This window comes from Drosophila mauritiana, chromosome 4, assembly GCF_004382145.1.
Source record: "Drosophila mauritiana strain mau12 chromosome 4, ASM438214v1, whole genome shotgun sequence".
Lineage (NCBI taxonomy): Eukaryota > Metazoa > Arthropoda > Insecta > Diptera > Drosophilidae > Drosophila > Drosophila mauritiana.
In genome coordinates this window covers 69,714-76,527 of record NC_046671.1, presented here as the reverse complement: position 1 = coordinate 76,527, position 6,814 = coordinate 69,714, and positions in this window count along the sequence as shown.

Genomic DNA, 6,814 nt, shown 5'->3' with positions numbered 1-6,814 from the left:
TAACGAGCGTCAAATAGCTAGTCCAACAGGCACAATTGTTCACATGGAAATTCTACTTCGGTCATGGTGTTAGTCATCCATCGTATCCGCAATAAATCCGAAATGTGCAAACATCATCAAAAGACGGAGTCGGCAAATCATGCAGCGACGCGAACCTAAACTGGAAATGGAATTCAATAATTTAAGCCAATAGTAAACCGTGACAAACATGAACCCATGCATTTTGTTGTTATTTTTGTTAACCAACATAAAATAAAAACCAAACGTTCTTACTTATATATATAGAATAACTGCTTGATGGTACTTTTTTTTTTATCTGTATAACGTTTTTAATCTGTATTATATTGGAGGTATTATAATATGTAGACATGCTCATGATCCAGATCGTTGAGATCTTATCGCCCAGGATGGGTTTGAGGTATGTTTGACGGAACACCACAGTTCCCGAATTTTCTTTAATATCTTTTAATGTATATATATTCTCATACCCAGATCCTTTCTTTTTGCGCATAACATAGCCGTGTAATATACGAAATATTATTTTTAGCCTCTTCCATGCAATGCAATTTTACAGATTAAAATTAAAGTTAACTTTTCAGCGTAAAGTATCAGCATTGTTTTGTATGAACAAATGCAAGTGCCCTCAGTGCGGCGCTTGTAGTCTTGAATAGTTAGCAGTATTGTTGACGTGTGCACCGTTTCCCGGTGGTGAATTCGATACTGTCCGCTACAATAATTATTGTCTAGTAATGTTTCTTCAAAATCTTAATAGTTGTTTTTTGCCCATGTCAATTATGAACGCAAATACGATAGAATGAGAACATTTTATAGGGTGCTGTTGGTCAGAAATGATGACATAACTTTTAACAACCTTGGTAAAAGAGGGGGATCATATTGCGCGACTTGCGACGATCCAATTGGCACCCAAAACATTCACGATCGTTCCAATCAAGCGAAAGTTAGGCTTGTGGAGCAGGACTGTTTACTGGCGAATCATACAAATCTAATAACTTTTTAAGCACTTTTAATATTAATTCCATATGTTGGAGAATAAGAGGCTTACCATGATCCCACGACCCGAAAACGTCGTCGGTTCTAGTGCCTTTTCAGGACCAGGTCACTAACATACCGACGTAATATTTCAGATATCTGCAAGGGATGTCTTAGAAAAATATAGTTTGTTCCCACATAAAACAGCTGAATTGCATGATTTCTCATTTCAGCGTTTACTTTCATTAGTTTTCTGGTCTACAAGGTTGATCAGATTTAATCACGCTCCGTATTTTAATTGATGGAGCTTACGTGTAAACAAATGCAATTATATACTTTGTTGAAGCAAAAAGCAATAACAATTTTTTAACAAAAATGTTTACAAACTTCAGGCAGAGCTAATTTTTCCACAAAATAGAGTTTCAAAACAGAGGAATCTCTAAATTGTCGGCTATCCCAAAACTTTTCGAAAATGTTATCACTCCTCATTTGCAGCACCTTTGTAGATCAATGATATCACCGTGTCAACACGGTTTTATGAAACGCAGATCTACAACCACTAACCTCTTGGAGCTAACTTCTTTCGTAATACAGGGTTTCAAAAATAATCTTCAAACAGATGTCATCTACACTGATTTTAGTAAAGCATTTGACTCTGTTAAACATTACCTACTAATAAGAAAACTTGATCTTATAGGTTTCCCTGTTGATCTTCTAAATTGGATTTCAAGCTATCTGAGTGGCAGGACACAACAAGTCCTCTTTAAAAATTCTTTATCTTCTATTCTCCGAGTCACATCCGGTGTCCCACAAGGGAGCCATCTTGGTCCGCTTCTTTTTACCTTATTTATTAAGGACCTCCCCTTAATAATAAAACATTCGCGTGTACTTATGTACGCCGACGATGTTAAATTATGCCTCCAGTACAAGGACACTTCGTGCCATTTGGACTTACAATCCGATCTAGACCGATTTCAAATATGGTGCCGTGATAACATATTAGACTTAAATGGCTCCAAGTGTAAAGTTATGACCTTTTGTCGTCCCAACCCAATACTTACGACTTACACTTTAAGTGGGTGCTCTTTGGACAGAATAACACGAGTTGATGATCTTGGTGTTTTTCTGGACCCAAAACTAAAATTTTCTGACCATATTTCGTCTATTGTCAATAAGGCCAGGGGTGTGCTTGGTTTTATAAAAAGGTGGTCTAAGGAATTTGATGATCCTTACTTGACTAAAACCTTATTTATTTCGTTAGTCCGTCCGATTCTCGAGTACGGATCACCTGTTTGGAGTCCACAATACGCAGTCCACTCGGACCGCATTGAATCGGTCCAAAAAAACTTCTTACTTTTTGCCTTGCGGCGCCTAAATTGGGATGCAAACCGTATATTACCTCCTTATTCCAGTAGACTACTTTTAATTAATTTACCGTCCCTAGCTAACCGTAGAACTATGCTTGGAACAGTCTTTATTTGTAAGCTTATTCGTGGGGATGTTGAGAGTCCCGTCTTGATTAGTCGGCTTAACTTCTCGGTTCCAACTAGATTCACTAGAAACTATATACCCCTTATCTTAAATCATTGTAGATCTAATTAAGATCTAAGATCTTACAGAGTTTTATGTTCTGACTATAATAGACTTTATCCTATTATCTGTAATCTTGACTGCCGCTATTAAAGCAATCGATTTTATCTTTTCTATTACATAATTAGATCATACTAACACTAATATCTAACATAGTTATTTTACATTATATTCATTTCCTTGTTCCTGTTCTCTTTTTTATATCGCGTCTATATCTTCTCGCGAACCGAGCCGTACGATACACGGCAGCGACCCTCGGTCCCGTGCGAAAAAAAAAAAAGAAAAAAAAAAAGATATGGACCAGTTTTCCGGCCCTTATTATACCCGTTACTCTGTCTGTCCGTCCGTATGAACGAGATCTCAGGAACTATAAAAGTTAGAAGGTTAAGATTAATCATACAGATTCTATAGACATAGACGCAGCGCAAGTTTGTAGACCTATGTTGGCACGCCCTCTGTAATGACCACAAACCGCCCAAAACTGCCACGTCCACATTTTCGAGAAATGATTTAATTATTTTTGAATAAGTCAGTTGTTTTGTTAATTTCTATCGAAATATCGAAAACTTTTTGTCCATGCCCACTCTGACCCCTAAAAACCGCCAAAGTCTATTCTCCCTCACCTTGGGCCATTAAAAATAGTTTTTCCCAATTTCTACCGATATTCCTGAGAAATGTTGAAAATTCTCGGTCCAACTTGGACTAACTGAATAACGGACTGATAGTCGTGAAACTCGACCTTAGCGTTCTCTGTTTTAAAATTTATTTACTCGATCTTGTACAACAGCGGCACTCGGTAGGTTGACGAAAGGTGTGATACTCATTTTAACAATTAAAAAAAAACATGTTGTATTTTCTTTGTCAAGTCTTATAGTTATGCAAACAATGGTTTTTAATATCTTCAAATCACTCCTACTGGCTGAGTTACGTGTATCTGACAGTCGGAAAAAGACTTAAGAGTTATTTATTGTTGTTTTCTTCCATTTCGCATGGGTATCCTGACCTTTAATGCTTAATGCAGCTTTGGTGACCTTTTAAAATAATTTGAGTGAAGTTAATGTATATATATATTGACATTTGCGTGTGCAATATTTATGTTGTAAAATTTTGTTAACATTTTTTTTGCGCATTTATTTTGTAATAATTTTCTTTTTTTTTTAATTTGGCAATAACACGCACCCCTGCGTCGCCCTTCCTTTGGTTGTATGAGGATTGAATTTAAGAATTGTATCCATAATTCTGCCGTTCGTCGGTACATAAAAGGCTCATAGTTTCAATATGTTTTTATTATTATTCAGTATGTTTGCATTATTTCTATATTTCGAACATTATTCATTACCTATGTGTATTCATACTATTTTATTAAACTTATAGTTCTGATTACTATCATCTTAACCTTATATCTGTGTAGGTTTAGTATAAGATTGTTAACCCGTTCTACTATCTGAACCTCATCTTACACTAAGAATACATCAGTCGACCGATACATAATTATGAATATTGCAGTATTAAAAATGAAAATTAATTTTATATTTAATCATAGCTTCGAAAAAGCAAATATACTCATTTTTAACATTATGAAATGAATTTATATAGTATATTTTATGTATATACAAATACGTTTATATATTCGTTGTGGATCCACTAAATTGATTTGATGGGGTGCTATTATTACAGTGTATTTACTCGTGTTACATAATTGATTTTTACAAAAAGTATAGAAATTAAATAATGAGTAATTTATTAAACAACCAAATAAGGTTGCGATGTCGTTTGAATAAAAAACAATATTTTACAGAAACACAAACAATGGAAGCACGATAGAATCGCAAAATATTATTTTATCCACTAGAATGTAATAAAGCTTATGCTATTTATTTTTATACTAACATTACATTTTATATAACGATTTGCCTAAACCTAATGACTAAAGCAATTTTGTGTTCTGACAAATCTTCGAAGTAAACGTATAAAATTTGTGTTAAACAGTCTTTTAAATTGGCAATGGCCTTATACATCTTCTGATTACATATGATTTGTTCGTTTGTTTATGTTATCAGGACCACCGAACTATTGTAACGCAGATTCTTAATAAATTTATGTTATGTTTACGATGGATACATATATATGTGTACATAAATGTATGTACATGTATATGTATTTATATAATATATATATATACATATATATATATAATATATGATTATATAATTATATAATCATATAATATTATATACCTATGTGACTAGAGCCCTATATAAATCGTCAATTAGATTTATCACAGCAGTATATTTGTTGAATTTCCAAACTTGATGTAAATTTAAAGTCCAATTATCTTTATTAATTTCGTAACATTTTTTGATTTCATAATATAGGTTCATAAGACATTATAATTGATGGATTTGTATATCACCAAACTTATTTATTGGGACCATACAAATTCCGAGTTTGGTTATGAATCTTAAAAACAGTTGGAGATAAATGGCAAAAGGTAAATTTTTACTGCAACCAGAATGTTTTCAAAAAATGAAAGCACTACTCCCATTAATAGGTTTTTTGAAAGCATTTTATTCTACTTTATGAGATTGCGTATGAATTGCGTAATCATAATTATTTTTTATGACACACTCATTTCTTTCAAACTTTTTTTTTTCCTAATATCGTAGTACATTTTTTTAGTAATTATTACAACTTTTACAGTTTCGGGAGTGAATCCTTAATTAAGCATTATGTATGATTATGATTTTTTTTAAATTGCACAATTATCTATTTTTAAGTATAAATGTTTTTTATTAAAACAAAAAAATTGCAGCATGCGAAGTAAAGATTAAAATGTTGATCAAATAAAGTGCATGCATATGTGAGGTCAAAACTCAATTATGTTAAGAATATTTTAAAATTCGTAAAATATAAAATCTATTATAGACATTTTTCTTTGAGTATCCCCAAGATACCCGTTACTATGCTAGCTGTAGTGAGTACAAGAAATTTAAACATCTTTGTTGGCAAATAGATAAAATTAAACAAAAAGCTATTTCGCAAATCGATATAAATTTATATTAATATTAAGACAATTAAAAAATCAAATTATAGTATAAATTTTGGGCGTGACAGTTTTAGCGATATCGCCCACATATCGCTTAACCGATAGAAATTGGCCACACACACAAATAATAAAACAGAAGTGTGGTCGTGGTAGTTCAAGTCTGAGTCTGAGTGGACGTGACCACGCAGCGCAGGTGTCAGTAGAATCCTGCATATCTAACCTAGCTTTCTAGCCTTAATTGTTTCCGAGATCTCGACGCTCATACCGACAGACGGACATGGCCATGTCGACCGGCTATCGATCCTGATATTTTCTGGTTGGGAAACGCATACTTCTACCTTACATAATTTCTATCGATTGTGGTATACCCTTTTACCCTACAAGTAACTGGTATAAAAACAGAATTAGTTTACTAACTGCCACTATCCCTACGTTTAGGGATGATCTTATTTATCAACACAACACATTTTATCCAAGTTAAAAGTGATACAGTTTTCATAATATATAAGAAAACTTTTCAACTATATTTTAAGAAGTTTGAAAATAAAAAACTTCCAAAGAAACAATTAATTGAAAATTATCGTTGGCAATATAATCGAGTTTCACACCCATTAGACTTATGTTAAAAGCGAATGTTTCAAATCCCATCGAGCGGCGCCTAAATCTATCGCCTTTAAAATCCTTAAAATAGTGCCAAAAATACATTGGAACCGGTTAAAAATAATCCAAAAACTTTTTTAAAGTGCGGAATACGAACAGACTTGGATGGAGATCTTAATCATTGATGGGGACAATCTTTTCATTGAGTCAACCTCTACGAGAATGGGTGTAAGTATTCTTAAATAGTGTGAAACCCCTTGAGACATATTCTATAAAATAATATTTTCGGACCAGCTAAGCTATAGAAAACATATTACTTATTCGATATTTATTTTATATTTAAAATAGTAGTAAATATTCATTTTTAAGAAAAATACACGGCAGTAAATAATTCAGAGTCTCTTATTTTTAAAACAGGAAGAACATGGTTAACGTTTTTAAAACTTTTTTTTTTATAAATTCAGCAAATTAAATGTATAAAAATAAAATAGATGTATCATGTCCTATTTAAATATTTGTGAATTACAATATTCTAAAAATATTTACAAATGTTAAGGCTTAAGAAAAAGGAAAGAAAATAAAGAGAAA